Source organism: Macrotis lagotis, chromosome 3 (genome assembly GCF_037893015.1).
Source record: "Macrotis lagotis isolate mMagLag1 chromosome 3, bilby.v1.9.chrom.fasta, whole genome shotgun sequence".
Taxonomy (NCBI): Eukaryota; Metazoa; Chordata; class Mammalia; order Peramelemorphia; family Peramelidae; genus Macrotis; species Macrotis lagotis.
The window spans coordinates 92759573-92776538 of NC_133660.1; the positions used below are offsets into that span (position 1 = coordinate 92759573).

Consider the following 16966-nt stretch of genomic DNA (forward strand, 5'->3'; position numbering starts at 1 on the left):
TTTGGTAGTTCTTTTCTTTTCTTTTTTTTAATTTTATTTTTTAATTCTCATTTGGTACAAATGTTTTTTTTTACATTAATAAAATATTCTTGTTTAAGAGTGAACAAAATACCCCTCCCCCATGAATATAGACTTGCTTGGGCGATAAAGTAAAGGGGAGAGAAAAAAATTAAAATTAAAAAAAGAATAATAGTAATAATTGTAGGTATGGCCAGGTGGTGCAATGGACGAAGCACCAGCCCTGGAGCCATGAGCATCCGAGCCCACATCCAGCCTTGTAGACCCAGCAATCACCCAGCCATGTGACATGCAAGCCACCTGATCCCCACTGCCCTGAAAAAACCTAAAAGAAGAAAAAAAAAGACCCAAAATAAAATAAAATAGTAATAATAGTAGGGGTGGCTGGGTGGCAGACAGAGCACTGGCCCTTGAGTCAGGAGCACCCGGGTCCAAATCCAGCCTCAGACACCCAAAGATCACCCTGCTATGTGGCCCCAGGCAGGCCACCCAGCCCCATTTGCCCTGCACCCTCCCCCAAATAATAATAATAAAAAATGTGCTTCAGTCTTTGTTCCAACACCAACAACTCTGTCATGGGTGGATCACATTCTTTATGGTAAGTCCATCGCAAAAGTTACTTCCATATTTTTCCAATGTTGACATTGCTGATCACAACTCCCTCCTTTCTTATTTCTCCACTAGCATGTACTCTATTTTCTCTCTCCTTTCACTCTGACTCTGCTGTGGGGTCGCTGAGTGGTGCAGCAGACAGATCCCTGGTCCTGGGGCCAAGAAGCCCTGAGCCCCCATACCACCCCTTAGGCCCAGAATCCAACTGGCCCTATAGTCCTGGACAGGCCTTCCAATCCCAGCCCCTTGCAAGAAGTAAAAAAAGAAAATGTGTTATATCTGACCACTCTCCCCCCCATGGTCCATGCTCTCCTCCTTTATTCACATCTCCACCCCTTCCCCCTGCTCCCCCCCCTTCTTACTCCAGATGCCTATACCCCATTGAGTATATATACTGTTTCCTCTCCTAGCTACCTCTCATGAGAGCAAAGGTTCCCTCATTCCCCCTTGCCTCCCCCATTCCATATCATTGCAATAGCTCATTGTAATAAAGAAAAAAATCTTATTATATGAAATATCTTGGCCTATTCCCCTTCTCCTTTTTCTTTCTCCCATTACATTTCCCTTTTTTTCTATTGACTCCATTTTTACACCATATTTTATCTTCAAATTCATCTTTCTCCTGTGCTTCTACTATAAAAGCTCCCTCTACCTGCTCTACTAACTGAGGAGGTTCATATGAGTATTATCAGTGTCATTTTTCTATGCAGGAATACATGCATAGAATACATAATCATTAAGTCCCTCATATTTCCCCCCCTCTCCTCCAATCTCCGTGCTTCACCTGAGTCCTGTATCTGAAGATCAAACCTTCTGTTCAGCTCTGGCCATTCCAAAAGGAACATTTGAAATTCCCCTGGTTCATTGAAAGTCCATCTTTTTCCCTGGAAGAGGACATTCAGCCTTGCTGGGTAGTTCATTCTTGGCTGCATTCTAAGCTCTTTTGCCTTCCGGTATATTATATTCCAAGCCCTAGGAGCTGCCAGTGTAGTTGCTGCTAAGTCCTGTGTGATCCTGACTGCAGCTCCATGATATTTGAACTGTGTCCTTCTGGCTGCTTGTAATATTTTCTCTTTGACTTGGGAGTTCTGGAACTTGGCTATAATATTCCTAGGGGTTGGTTTTTTGGGATCTCTTTCTTGGGGGGATCAGTGGATTCTCTCCATTTATATTTTGCCCTGTGCTTCTAGAATATCAGGGCAATTTTCCTGTAGTAATTCTTTGAAAATGATGTCAAGGCTCTTTTCCTGATCATGACTTTCAGGTATTCCAATAATTTTTAAATTATCTTTCCTAAGTCTGTTTTCCATATCAGTTGTTTTTTCAATGAGATATTTCACACTTTCTTCTAATTTTTCATTTTTTTTGGTTTTGACGTATTGATTCCTGATTTCTGGTAAATTCATCAATCTCCCTGAATTCTATTCTTTGTCTGAAGGATTTGTTCTCCTCAGAGAGTTTTCTTATCTCTTTTTACATCTGGCCAATTTTGCTTTTTAAGGCATTCTTCTCCTCCATAACTTTTTGAACTGTTTTATCCATTTGACCTAAGCTGGTTTTTAGCATGCTATTTTCTTCAGCATTTTTTTGGATTTCCTTGACTAGGCTGCTGACTTCATTTTCATGTTTTTCCTGCATCTCTCTCCTTTCTTTCCCCAGTTTTTCTTCCAACTTCTTCATTTGATTTTCAGAGTCTTTTCTGAGCTCTGTCATAGCCTGAACCCAATTTCTGTTTTGTTTGGAGTCTTTAGATGCAGGAGCTTGTGCTTCCTCATCTTCAGACTGAGTATTTTGATCCTTCTTGGGCTCATGAGCAAAATATTTCTCAATGGTCTTCCTCTTATTTCTCTGCTTGCTCATTTTCCCAGCCTGGGCCTGGTTTTGGGGTGATTCCTGAGCTTTTGGGACATTCCCACAAGGATCTCAGTGTGTGAGGCTCTGTCCTCCCTCCTGGTCTGTGAATGACCATATGTGCCCCCCTCTGCCACTGGGCTGTGGTGGGGGCCCCCCTGCTATTCTATGTGGGGGGGGCTAGACTGCTATCACGATCTGAATGTGGTCAGAGCCCCAGAGTCCTGTTCCAGAGGCAGAGGACAGAGCTCTGCAGTCTCTCTTCACTCCCCTCCCTCAGCTCAATGGGCTCATGCTCTGGAGGCTCCTGCTTACCGGCTCCCCCTGCTTCTGTTTCCTGGATCAGGGCTGGGGAAAGACCACGTTGCTCACTGAGTTCCCTGAGGGCTGGGTTCCACGTGCTTGCTCTGGCAGAGGTCCCCTGATGTTCCCCCACTTTGTGCCCGGTGCTCCTTGGGGTGCAGCTCAGGAGACTACCTTGCTGCTGTGAGCCACGGCTCCCAGCACCCTGGGGCTGCCTCTGGGAGGCTGAAGTTCTTTCACTCTGGCGGGCCACCCCTCTGGCAGGCCACCCCTCCGACTCCAGGGAGCAGAGCCTTTCTGCTCTTTTCCAGGTTACCTTGAGTAGGAGAATTGCCTCAATGGGTCCCTTTGTGGGTTCTGTCTCTCAAAAGTTTAGTTAGAGTCCTTAGTTTCACGGTTTATCAGAGAGCGCCTAAGACTTGATCCCTTCTTGTTGCCATGTTGGCTCCCAGTAGTTCTTTTCAAAAGAGAAGTGCAGAGAGAGAGAGAGAGAGAGAGAGAGAGAGAGAGAGAGAGAGAGAGAGATTACTGAGGGCAGTCTGTATACTCCATTAGTCTGACACTCTTTGAGTGGGGAGGCTTTTATGTGTTGTGATTTGTATTGCTGAAGGCATACCTGTTGATGTAATTACAGAACCACTGGAGTACTGATATATTAATTTAATTTCATATACACTGAAATCAAGGAAGATGTTTCCAAAGAAAGGAATACATTTGTTCTATGGTTTTCCAGATTACAAAACTAGCAACAGTGAGTGGAAGTTATAGGGATGTGGATTCTAGTTGTTGATGTTTGTCTTTTGGCTTGAAGAAGACTAAAATGATATTCCAATATTGGGGTCAATATAAAATGTGGCCAGCTGTGGCTGATCATATCAATATGAGTTCAGTAGATTCTACTCTTGGTCAGGCAAGCATTGTATCATTATTTGGGGGGGGAGGTATTGCTTAAATTTGTACATCTCATATTTCTTTTGAGTTACTGTAATTTTGCTTTGCTGATAAAGCACAGCACATTCTTTGATACAAGTATGCCATGCTGGGCAATCCTTTGCCAATTTCTCTCATGTCACACAATTGATTTTAAAGTTCTTCAGAGAGACCTTGAGAGTGTCCTTGTGTTGTTTCTTCTGACCACCATGTGAGTGCTTGCCTTGTGTGAGTTCTTGGTAAAAATAATCTTTTAAGCATGAGGCCACTGGGCATTCAGATAACATAGATAGCCCACCAGAGTTGTGCTCTCTATGGCAGAGTTGTGTGTTTGGCAGTTAAGATCAAGAAAAAAACTCAATATCTGATTTTGACAGATGATCTTTAGAATCTTCCTAAGACAATTCAAATAGAAGAGGTTAAATTTTCTAGCATGATGTAGGTAGGCTGTTCAGGTTTCATAGACTTACAACAGTAAGGTCAGCACAATGCTTCTATAGAACTTCAGTTTTCTTAGTGTTAATTGGTGGACCAAAATAAGCACAAGCTGCAGAGAATCAATCCATACTTTGTTGCATCTCAGGCTAGGAGGTTATATTGAGTGCATGATCATCTATGAACAAAAAAGTCAAGCTCTTCCTCTACTTTAGTCTTGGCTTGTTGACTTTTCAAGCTAAATAATTTACTGTAGGACAATGATAGTTGACCTTAATGCTATTTTCATCTTCATTGAAGATGTCTGAAAACTGAAAACTTCATGTTAAAAAGCATAGGAGCAGTCGTAGAGCCAAGATGGCAGAGTAGAGGCAGGAAATCCCAGAAGCTCTTCCCCAGACCACTCTAAATGCCTTGAAATAATGACTCCAACCAATTTCTAGAGTGATGGAAACCATAGAAAGACTGAGTGAAACAATTTCTGGCCCAAGACAACTTGGAAGATCCACGGGAAGGGTCTATTCCACCAGGATTGGAAAGAGCCTCAGTGCAGTTCGGGTTGCACTCCACCAACTTTCCATGAACAGTCTGCAGGGCAGTCTGCAGACCTTGAAGGAATTGAGGTCCCTGGGGAGGTGTTCCAAATCCCCTCAAAAGCTTGGGAAACTATGTTAAAATCAGGTCAAAGACAGAAGAAAAAGAACTTGACCATAGGCAATTACTTTGGTCTTATGAAGATTAAATTATACACTCAGAAAAATGACAAAGTCAAAACTTCTGTATTCAAAGACTCCAAGAAAAATATGAATTGGTCTCAGGTTATGGAAGAGCTCTAAAAAGATTTTGAAAATAAAGTAAGGGAAGTAGAGGAAAAGTTGGGAAGAGAAATGAGAACAATGCAGGAAAATTATGAAAACCAAGTCAATAGCTTGGAAAAAGAAATTAAAAAAACACTGAAGAAATAATGTCTTAAAAAGTAGTTTAGGTCATATGGAAAAAGCAGTCCAAAAAAAAGGTCAATGAGGAGATGAATGCTTGAAAAAAGCAGAATTAGCCAGATGGAAAAGGAGATTAAAAAGTTCTCTGCAGAAAATAACTCCTTTAAATGTAGAATAGAGTTAAGGGAAGCAGATGACTTTGTGAGAAATCAAGAAATAAAACAAAACCAAAAGTATGAAAAACTAGAAGAAAATATGAAATATCTCAACAGATCCAAGAGAGATAATTTAAAAATTATTGGGCTACCTGAAAGTCATGACCAGGAAAAGAATCTAGACTTGATTTTCCAAGAAATAATACAGGAAAATTGTCTTGATATCCTAGAAACAGAGAGTAAAATAGAAATTGAGGGGATCCACAGATCACCTTCTGAAAGAGATTCCAAAATAAAAATTTGTAGGAATATTATAGCCAAATTTCAGAACTCTCAAGTCAAAGAGTAAATATTACAACCAGTCAGAAAGAAACAATTCAAATATTGTGGCACTACAGTCAGGATTGCACAGTGTTTAGCAGTGTCTACATTGAAGGCTTATAGGGCTTAGAACATGATATTCCAGAAGGTAAAAGAGTTTGATTACAAATGAGAATCAACTTCCCAGCAAAACTAAACATCCTCTTTCAGGAGAAAAGATGAAATGAAATAGGGGACTTTCAAACTTTTCTGTTGAAACTATCAGCTGAACAGAAAGTTTGATTCTCAAGTACAGGACTCAAATGCAGCATGGAAAGGGTGGACAGAAAAGGCAAATTAATGATGGGATTTAAAGGTGTTGAACTGCTTGTATTCCTAAATGATACTGATAGCTCATATGAACCTGCTCATTTATTGGAGATGTTAAAATATATATATACAAAACTGAGGAGGGATTTGAATATACAGGTATGATATAAAGATGGAGTCAATGAGCAAGAAAGGGACAAAGGGAAAGGAGAGGTAGAATAAGCTAAGATATTTCAAGTAAAAGAGTCAAGAAAAAGCTTTTGCAATGCAGTGGAAGGGGGAGAGGTGAGGGGAATAAATTCATTCTCATCAAAAGTGGCTCAGAAAAAAAAAGTGGCTCAGAGAGGAAATAATATACACACACTCAATAGGGTTTAGAATTCTATCTTACCCTAGAAGATAAAAGGAGAGGAAGGGGATAGGAGAAAGAGGTTGGGGGAGGGGAGGTAGGGTGTGGGTGATAGAACAGAGGAAAGCTCACGGGAGAGGGGAATCAGATACTACACACTTTTAAGGAGGGATGGGAGAAAGGAGAGAAAGAGAATAGAATAAATGGGAGTGGGATGGAATAGAATGGAGGAAAATATCACTAACAACTGTGAGGAAAAATACTGAAGCATTCTTCTTTGATAGACTTCTAAAGAATGCAATTCATCCTAGAGACATGGGTGATGGTATCTATATACAGACTGAAGTACACTTCTTTTTCCCTCTCATTTTATTTTTCTTGAGGTTTCTCTTTGAGGGGGGAAGGGGGAATATGTTTACTATAACAACAAAACTATTGTAGTAATGTGAAAATAAATAAATAAATTTTTAAAAAATTATAAGGAAAAAAAATTCACCCAAACTGTTCTAACCAAAAAAAAAAAGAAAGAAAGAAAAGAAAAAGGCAAAGGGACAAGCACACTGCTTCACTCCTTGGGTGAATGGTAAAACACGAGAGCATTTTACATTATCCAGAACCTGTCATCATGAAACTGGCATACAATGCTAATGAATTTTTTGGAGCAACCAAATTTCACCATGATCTTCCAAAAGTCTATATGGCTGACAGTATCAAAGACTTTTGTTAGATTGATGAATGTTGTGTATAGACTTTTGTCCTCCTACTGGTATTTCTTCTGGTATTGTTAAGGAGCCAACACTATGTTAACAATTTATCAGCCCATTCTGAAGAGGATGATCAGTTGAGAAACACCTTTCAATTTGACAATTGGATCATTAAGCAATATACAACCTAGATTACCTAATTTCTTGATAAATAAAATCTACTGGGAAATAGAAACTAAAGGGATCAAAGGCCTTTGTAAGATTGATGAATGTTGTATATAGACCTTTTTCCTACTACTGGACACCTACCCAACCTTAACCCCAGTCTTAGTCATTGTGTACTAAAATATGTGCTAAAGTTTAAACTCAGTTATCTCTTGATTCTCTTTCAGCTAAAGGGAATTTGCCCATGATTAAGTAATGGGGAGGCATGTCCTTAAGATATGTCACATTGTAGAGAGGGTTAGGGAGATTAAATACCAATGAATAGGAATGAAGTTTAGAGTTCTATCAAGTAGACTTAGCTGCACATTAGATTTTTGATGAAGATTTGTATGGCGTAGATACTGAAAATGTGTGATGTGGATGAGATTTGGACTTGGAGATATTGGAGAGAAAAATAGAGCTGATGAAAGCAGTTTAGGAAATAGCACAAGGCACAATAATAGCAATATTATTATTTAGGAATATTAATAGTGTTAGTATTAACAATAATTATTTAATAAATCTTGGGAAAATGTTTTCTTCCTTTTTTTGTTTCCTCTTGCATCTCTTTATTACTCAGTTAAAATTATTTCCCACTAATCCTATCTAGGATCACTATCCTCAGTTAAGACTTTTTTGTCCTTATCTACCTCTGAAAGTTCTTTATTTTTTATTTCCTTTCCCTTTCTAGCCAAACAGCAACCCTTCTCTCATTTTTATCTTGTTATCTCAACCTGGCTTCCAGACTTCCTATTCTCTGATTCTGTCATACTTGTATACAGAACATTTACAGAGTAATGTTGCCACTGAGCAATAAAGAAAAGGTGGTTTGTTGGCAGAATATGTAAATGTGAATGGATATAACATTAAGACAATAATCCATTTTTATTCTTTCCTAGTGTTGTTAGCTCATATGGTTCATGATTAGCTCCTGTCACCTACAAACATACCTAAATCTCCTCTATTCTTTAAAAAAACCCCAACCCCCCCTTCACATTCCTAGCTGTGCCCATCAGCTATCGTTCTATAACTCTCCTCCCCTTCTCATCCAACTCCCTTGAAAAAAATCATACATAATAAGTGCCTTTACTTTTAAAATTGTCTGGGACCTATCTTCTGATATATAGATAGCTCAATCAAAACTGCTCTCTCCACAGTTGCAAGATCTAATGGACTCTTAAAATTCTCATCTTTCTGACCTATTTTCAACATCTAACATTCCTGATCCACTCTTCTTGGATAACTTATTTTGATATTTTCATGACTGCTTTCTCTGGATTCACTTTTTTTTCTTTTTGTGTTCAAGACAATTGGGGTTAGGTGACTTGCCCAGGGTCTCACTTGTCTGAGTCTGGAGTTCTGAGTCAAGTTCTCCTGGAATCCAGAACCAGCACTCTATTCACTTTTTCCCAAGCTGCCCCTGGATTCTCTTTCCACGGGTTTGATTAATCTTTTCCAGTCTCTGATCTTCATACATATCACAATGTAAAACCCTGAGTTCTGGAACCTATGAACTTTTGCCTAAATTCTGCTCCTAAGTTTCTGCCTGGTCATCTCTCGGACCATGCAACGGGGAACCTCCCCAAGGACCTGCATTCAATGATAACACGCCACACTATTTCAAGACAACCAGCAGATGCTTGGAAATCCCCTACTGAACCATATATAAGGTCTCTCCTCACTTTACTCGGGGTTCCAGGATCCTAGCCCTGACCTAGGGCTCGAGCTAGTTTACTAAACCCTTGCTATTGCATCTCCATCGTGTCGAGTGCCTGTGTTCTGTAATTGGGGACTTTTCTGGGACCTTAACAATCACACAGTCTAATTCTAAATGTTCCTTCTGCTTCTAGATTCTGTCTTGGCTCTCTTTCTCTATACTTTCACTGGGTAATCTCATTACCTCTCAAAGGGTCAATTAACATCTCTATGCAGATGATACCATTTCTGTGCTTATCTAATCTTAATGTCTTTTCGCCAAATGCCTGCTGGAAACTGTAATCATTTTAAACTCAGCGGGTCTCAAACAGAACTCATAATCTTTCCTTGCATGCTTGTCTTCTGAGTTTTCCTTCTACTTTTGAGAGAACCAGATACCAATGTCACCTTTGATTTCTCTCTTTTTCTCATCCTCATATCCAAAATTAGTTGCAAGATCTTGTAATATTTTTCTCTATAATATCTCTCATCTATATATCCTTTTTTTTGTCTAGTCACACAGCCATTACCCTAGTGAAGGTCCTCTTTACCTCTTGTTTAGACTTTTATGATAACCTAATTAATTGATCTCCCTGCCTGTTTCTTCCAAATATATATTATCCACTCAGCTTGGAAGGTGATTTTCCTACAGTATAGGTCTTACAATGTTGCATTTACCTCAAAAACTCCAGTAGGTTGCCATTACCTCCAGGATCAAATATAAAGTCATTAGGTATTTAATGCTCTTTCCAATCAGCAATTTTCCATTCTTTATACATTCTATTTCCATACACTCCAAGACCTAAGTTTAATGGTGTACTTGCTATTCCTTTAATATACCACTTCATTTTTCCTCTTTGTATCTTTGTACTGACTTCTCTCATGACTAAAATGGTTTTCCTCCCCATCATTCATTTCTTAGAATCCCTGGCTTTTTTTAAGTCTTAAACTTTGATTCTTTTAGGAGTTCTTTTTCTGCCCCCCCCCCCCCCCCCATAGTTGCCAGTGTCATTACCTCAGGTAATCTTACACCTAGTTTTTACTCACCTATTGTATTCTGATTTATATGTTGCCTCCTCCATTAGATTGTAAATTCCTTGAGGGCAGGGACTCTGCTTTTTCTTCATATTCCCTGCTTTTATCACAGTGCCTGTTAAACATTTCACAATATCTTGCTGTTTGGCATATCAGACATCTTAATTCTCTCTCCCTTCCCACCCCCGCCTCCCCAGTATATAAGCTTTTTTCAAATGTTAATTGTGTCTTTTCCTGTCTCTGGAAGCAGTCAGGAGTTCTTATATCTCTTATTGAGGGACTTCCCACCTCCAGCACAAATTGTAACCTTTTGGACCTGAAAGAAATGGACTTGGAGTTTTTCCTAGACTAACCTCCCGATTTTACAATTTAAGAAGCTGAGATTCAGGGAAATAACGTAATTTGCCCAAGGAAACACATATGTAGTCAGGAGCAACGCTGAGACTTGTATCCAGTTCCTCTGACTTGATCCTTACCCCCTTTCCACTCTATCCTTCAGGGTTGTATTCTTCCCCTCCCCTTTTCTCCTTTCTCCTTTCCTCCCGCCCCCTCTTCTTCTACAGTTAAGTTACTTGTAGAATGCTAGTCCTAAATCCTAAGAAACCCTAAGCAGCCCTAGTCCTAAGAAACCTGTTTGAAGAGTAAAAAAAATAAAAAAGATCCCTCCTCCCTCGCAAAAACGAAACTTACTCTTTTACAAGAAAATGAAACCAACTGTGATTGGTTTTTCTGAGGGCTGCTAGACTAATACATAGCTCAGAAGCTGAGTATTCTGTTCAGTTAAAAGCATCTTTCCCACTCCCGAGGCTGACACTTGGAACTTGCTCTCTCCAGTCCGTCACCTTACTCCTAGGACCTCTTTAGCCGCGGAGCACACCTTTTCGACTAAGTAAGGCTTGGTAAGTATTCCCTTGGGGTAAAACGGCTGCTGATGGTCCTGAGAACTTCCTTAAAGGTTACCGCAGATGCAGGGCTGAAAGCGAAAAAGGAAAGCGAAAGGCGCTGCGGCGTCCAGAAGAGGGACTGGTGGAGCATCGTGATCAGACTCTAGAGAATAGCTTGCTCGAATCTGATCCGGGAGACCCTGAGCAAAGCACCCGAGGTTGCAAGGGCTCTTAAAGAGCTTCTATTACACTATTTATTTTGTACTTAAGAAAGTAAAGACCTTAGAGACGGTGAAGTATTTCATCAAGTTATTTCAATAGATAATAAGGAGTAGGGCTGGGGACTCATTCCAGAGCTCAATACGACACTGCTCCAGTTTCTTCATCTGTCTTGGGTGTTTATTTGCTGGGGTAGAGAGATTTTGGAGGTGGTGAAGTGAGATGACCTTCAAAGTAGCTTCCAATTCTATTATGCAATGACCCTTAATAGTTACTTAACCGCGGTTAACTCCTCTGTTCCTCATCCATGTCTTTTTATCTTTTTTTGTCCCTTGCACCTGAGCCGATCATCTAGTCCAACTCTCTCATTCGTGAGGAAACTGAGGTACAGAGAATGAGAAAAATATTTGTTAAGTATTTATGGTATACTAAATATTGAGCTGAGAACTGAGGGTACAACTACAAGTCTTAGGTCTTTCCTGTCCTCCTGGATAAGACCTTCTAAAAAGGCAGGCAGCACTCATAGGGAAAAAGGGAAGAGGATTATGGACTAGAAAGTCACAGGGGCAGGAGTGGAACAGTGGCAATGATAGTGTTTGTGTGTTAAATGACTTTTCCAATGTGACATATGCATTAAATATAAGAGGTGGGATTTGGATCTAGATCCTTTGATTCCACAGTCATTCCACAGTACCAATCATTTTCTAAATGGGAATCATGAAGGGGATGAAGAGGTCTATTGAGACCTGAGAAAAAATGTGACAATCACACTTCCTCAGAATGGTAACCAGACTGGAATGTGGAAAGAGACAAAGACCACAAAAAAAAAAACCCACAGAGAACAAGACAGGTACCTACATTCAATAATTGACTACTTTGTGCTGGGTACTTTGTTAAGCACAGGGGATACAAAAAAAAGCAAAAAAAAAAAAACCCCGCAAACCAAACAAAAAACAAAAGATAGTCCCTGCTCTCAAGGAGCTTCCAGTTTATTGGGGGAGATGACACAAAATGATTATACACAAATAAACTCTATATAGGGTAAATTCATGATAATTTACAGAGGAATGGCACCAGAAATAAGGGGGCTTAGGAAAGGCTTTCTGTATAATATAGATTTTACCTGAGATTTGAAGAATTACAAGGAAGCCTAGAAGGAGGTAAAGATGGGGAAGAATGCCAGGAGTGAGAGACTGTCAATAAAAACACCTGCATTGGGAAGATGGAGTAACATATGGAGGAACAGTAAGGAGGCTGAAGTTCCTGGATTATGGAATATAGGGGGAAGTGTATGATGAAAATTGTGTGTATCTCTGTGTGTGTGTGTGTGTGTGTGTGTGTGTGTGTGTGTGTGTGTGTGTGTGTGTCTGTGTCTGTGTGTGTTTAGGAAAGGTTTTGAAAATAAAACAGTGAATTGTATATTTGATCCTAGATGGAATGGAGATAGGGAGCCCCTGAAGTTTATTATGTAGGTTATGAAGTGCTGAGGACCTTCACCATAGTGGTAGCAGTGCCAGAGGAGGTAAAAGGGAACTATGTGAGATATGCTAAAAAAGATAAACAGTATAATTACTACCTCTTTGAAAACCTACTTCCTTATTTTCACCCCCCCCCCCCACACACACACATAGTACCCTGGATAGGATATATATCCCTGAAGGTAGGGACTAATTAGGTTTCTGTCTTTGTAGCCCTGGTGCAACAAATGTTTGTTGAATTGAAATAAATTGAATACTGATTTACAGAATTATTTAATCACAGGTTCATTACAGACATAGCTGGAAGGGACTTCAGAGGATATCGTGTCCAATTCTCTCATTTTACAGATGAGAAAACTATTCAAGAATCAATATTTCTTGATTTCAAGATGATTTGATGAATGGTTTTTTGTTTCCTTTCTTGAATGGTAAAAGTGGTTAATATATGAATTCTCTGGAAGTCATGTTCTTGCCATGCCACTTGGAAAGATAATTATTTGGTCTTTTTTTGGGGGGGGGCAAGGCTATGGCATTAAGTGACTGTCACACAGTAAGTAACAAGTGTCTGATACTGGAATTGAACTCAGGTCCTTTTGACTCCAAGGTTGGTACTCTATGCACTGTGCCACCTATGTTGCCCCTGGAAAGGTAGTTATAGTAACAATAATAATAATAATTATAATATCTAATTTTAATTTGGAATCTAGATGGCACAGTGTAAGCTGTGCCTGGAATCAAGAAAACTAAAGTTAAAATTCAACAACCAACAATTCCTAACTGTGGGATCCTAGGCAAATAAATTAATATCTATTTTCTTTGGTTTTCTCAATTGTAAAATTGGAATCATGATAGCATTTATCTCCCAGGATATTTCTGTGAGGATCAAATGAGAATGTTTGTAAACCATTTAACACAGTGCCTGGAGCAGAATAGGTGCTCTATAAATGATAGCTGTTACTATTAGTTATCACATAGCACTTTAGGATTATTTGCAAAGCACTTTATAAGCATTATCTCATTGCGCCCCCACAGCAGGTTTCTTTAAGCTGGAGACTGTCCATTGTTCAAACTAGCCACTTCTAGGCTATAGACCTCAGCCCATCCAGACAGTTATTTACTCAAGTAGATGTGCTGTCCAATCATAATGGTGCTGATAGACATTTAGTTCTCACCAGGTTACCAAAATAGTTGCAAAGCCCTTTGGACTTTTCCTTTATAAGATAGATAGAGGGAGTGGTAGAGAGCAACAAGCTCTTATGAAAACCTTCAACTTTTTTCAGCTCCAGGTAGCTCTGAAGGACATCTTGATCAATGAAATCAAGCAAAATTCACTCAGCTGAAGTTTACTCTTAGCTGACTGCTATATCTTAAATATCTTACGTCATCTAATTATTTTAAATGTCTAAGACAATATTGAATATTGCTGATACATTATATAGTTTCCCTACTTTTCCTCTCTTGATTAAATCTATTTTAGTTTTAACTTTGTCTAAGATCATACATAATAAATTCTTCTTCAGTCCTTTATTTTTATCTTTGTATGAATCTCTCATTTTCATTGTGCTTCTTGAAAGCAACAAATTGTTAAAGTCAGTGTTTTAATCTGTTATCTATTTCTGTTTTATGGATAAATTCTTCCCATTCACATTCTAAGCTAAAATTGCTTTTGCATTTTCCTCATTTGTATTCTTTTTCACTATACTTCTCACCTTATTCATCTTATCACTTCTCATTCCTCTACTTTATTTCTACTGCTACCTTGCCCTCCTATTTCTAACCCTTTCCAACCCTCTAAGACCCTTCTTTTCCCTCTCCCTGTCCTCTCCTCTTGCACTCTTTCCTTCTTTTTTTCTAAATTTAGACTGTTATACCCTTCTTGATATGTGTATTGTTCCCTCTTTAACCTATTTCCAATGAGAATAAGGTTCCAGTACTACCTGTCCTCCCAACTACTAACTTCTTCTATATCAGTTCTTTCTTTTATGTCTCATTTGTATGAGATAATTATAATTATGCCTTTTGAATCTCTTCCTAACAAGTTTTTTTAAGTCTCACTCTAACATACAAGTTCAACTTAAGTTTTTCTTTCAAACTATTCAAATAATGTTGACAGTCATAAGATCACTGAAAGTATTTGACTTTATTGAGTCTCTTATGATTGTCTTGAATGTTTACTTTATGTTTCTCCTGGATTTTATATGTCAAATTTTCCATTAAGATCTTTTGTTTTTATGGCAAATGCCTAAAAGTCTTTCAGTTAGTTAAATATCCATTTTTAGTTATAAAATACTGTTATGTTTTATTGTATTTAATTATTTTGTTAAGTGTTTCCTAATTACATTTTTTCATGTTGGGTTATTTATTCCCCCATAGTAGGGCTCCAACTTCTTTTTTTTTTTATTTTAAATTACAGGAAGTGTCAAGCCCCTGACTTGTTACAATTTAATTTGGTGCTGCAAAGGCAATTCCAGCTCAATGAATAATGATTCCAGCACATCCCAGATTTCATTACTCTTTGCTTAATTTGTCAGTTAATGCCTTTGAGTTCTGTAGTTTCCCAACAGTCTTTTTTTCTTTTTAAATTTTTTTCTTTTTAAAAGTTTTCTTTAAATTATTTACACATTACTAAAATATTCTCATTTAAGAGAAAACATAATACCCTCTCCTCCAGAAAAATATAAAACCTCATGAGCAATACACTAAAAGAAAGAGAAAAAAATGTGTTTCAGTCTGTGTTCCACTACCATCAGTTCTGTCTTGGGTGATTCACATTCTTTATCATAAGTCCATCATAGAAGTTACTGCCATATTTTTCCACAGTTGCTGTTGCTGATTGTAATTCCCTCCATTCATTCCTTCCCATTATCATCTATTATATTTTATCTCTCCTTTCACTCTGTCCCTCTTCAAAAATGTGCTGTGGAACAGCCGAGTGGTGCATAGGACAGAGCATTGACCCTGGGGCCAAGAGGCCCCAAGCCTACATCCCACTCCAGAGACCCAGCAACTACCCAGTCCTGTGGTCCTGGACAGGCCACCCAATCCTACTACCTTACAAAAAGTAAAAAAAGAAAATGTATTATATCTGACTATCCTCTCCTATGACCTACCCTCTCCTTCATCACCCACATCTCCCCTCCCCTCCCTCTGTCCCCCTTCTCTCCTTTTTCTTTTAGATGTCTATACCTTATGGAGTGTGTATGTTGTTTCCTCTCTGAGCCATTTCCTATGAGAATGAAGGCTCCCTTATTCCCCCTCTCCTTCCCCCTTCCATACCATTTCAAAAGCTACAAGAAATATTTTAGCCTATTCTACCTCTCCTTTCTTTTACTCCCAGTACATTTTCCTTTAACCCATTGACTCCATTTTTACAATATATTATATCTTCAAATTCAACTCTCTCCTGTGCTCCATCTATAAAAGCTCCTTCTACCTACTCTATTAAATGAGAAGGCTCATACTAGTATTATGAGTGTCATCTTCCATGTAGGAATACATGCAGTTCATCATCATTAAGTCCCTCATAATTTACCCTTCTCGCCACCCTCCCACCATGCTTCACCTGAGTCCTGTACTTGAAAATCAAACTTGTTGTTCAGCTCTATTCATTTCAACAGGAACATTTGAAATTCCCCTGTTTCATTGAAAGTCTATCTTTTCCCCTGGAACAGGATGTTCAGTTTAGCTGGGTAGTTGATTCTTGGTTGCATTGCAAACATTTTTGCCTTCTGGAATATTATATTCCAAGCCCTTCAAGCCTTTAATGTAGATGTTGCTAAGTCCTGTGTGATCCTGACTGCAGCTCCACAGTATTTGAATTGTTACTTGCAATATTTTCTCTTTGACTTGGGAGTTCTGGAATTTGGCTATAATATTTTTGGGGGGTGGTTTTTTTTTAGATCTCTTTCCAGAGGAGATAGGTGGATTCTCTCAATTTCTATTTTACCCTCTGCTTTTAGAATATCAGGGTAATTTTCCTGTAGAAATTCTTTGAAAATGATGTGTGGGATAAAAATCCACTTAAAAAATATAGAGACTCTTCTGAACCAAAAAGAAAGTTTATTTTGACTTTTCTCGAGAAAAGGGAATGTTTCAAGTCTCACAAAGGTAGTGTAGATCAAGGAGCTGCCCCGAACTGACAGTCAAGCAAGACTATATGGCCTAATGCGATCCCCTCTTCCTCGCTATTGTCCCTCTCTGTCAACTCATTGGTTAGTCTTCAGAGTTACATTCTACTTGTGAAAGTCTACCCCAGCAACAAAGAAAAGAATGAAAGGTTTTCATAAAAATATTACCTCACCATTCAGATGGTGAGAATAACTTTAAGGATTATAACTATCTTATTGAAGTAACAGTCAACTTATCATCAAACAAGAGGAGTCTTATGAGCTTTGTTGGAATGCAAGGTTTTTCTCATGGAAACAGTCTCTCTGGAAAAAGTCCACTATTTTCCCCCTAACCGAATAAGGAGGGTGCCTGGCTTTGGACAAAGTCCACTATTTTCCCCCTAACAGAATAAGGAAGGT

General features: G+C 38.8%; 1 protein-coding gene and 1 long non-coding RNA gene across 8 annotated transcripts in view; one reads left to right on the top strand and one right to left on the bottom strand.

Moving 5' to 3' along the window:
- LOC141517709 (uncharacterized) overlaps positions 1-11121 on the bottom strand; it is a 34545-nt gene extending 23424 nt beyond the window's left edge. For 2 of the 3 annotated variants that reach the window (XR_012476958.1, XR_012476957.1), the window contains exon 1: positions 9872-10365. This is a non-coding gene — a long non-coding RNA (uncharacterized LOC141517709). Of the gene's footprint in view, positions 1-1036; positions 3242-9871; positions 10366-10549 lie in introns of those variants that run through there. The other variant, XR_012476956.1, reaches the window with a different exon arrangement.
- The window catches only part of LOC141517706 (putative ATP-dependent RNA helicase DDX60), a 134261-nt gene continuing 127762 nt past the window's right edge, over positions 10468-16966 (top strand). For 2 of the 5 annotated variants that reach the window (XM_074229004.1, XM_074229002.1), the window contains exon 1: positions 10468-10758. The gene's annotated coding sequence lies outside the window, so the exon portion shown is untranslated. The remainder of the gene's footprint in view (positions 10759-16966) is intronic. The other 3 variants (XM_074229001.1, XM_074229000.1, XM_074229003.1) reach the window with 2 other exon arrangements.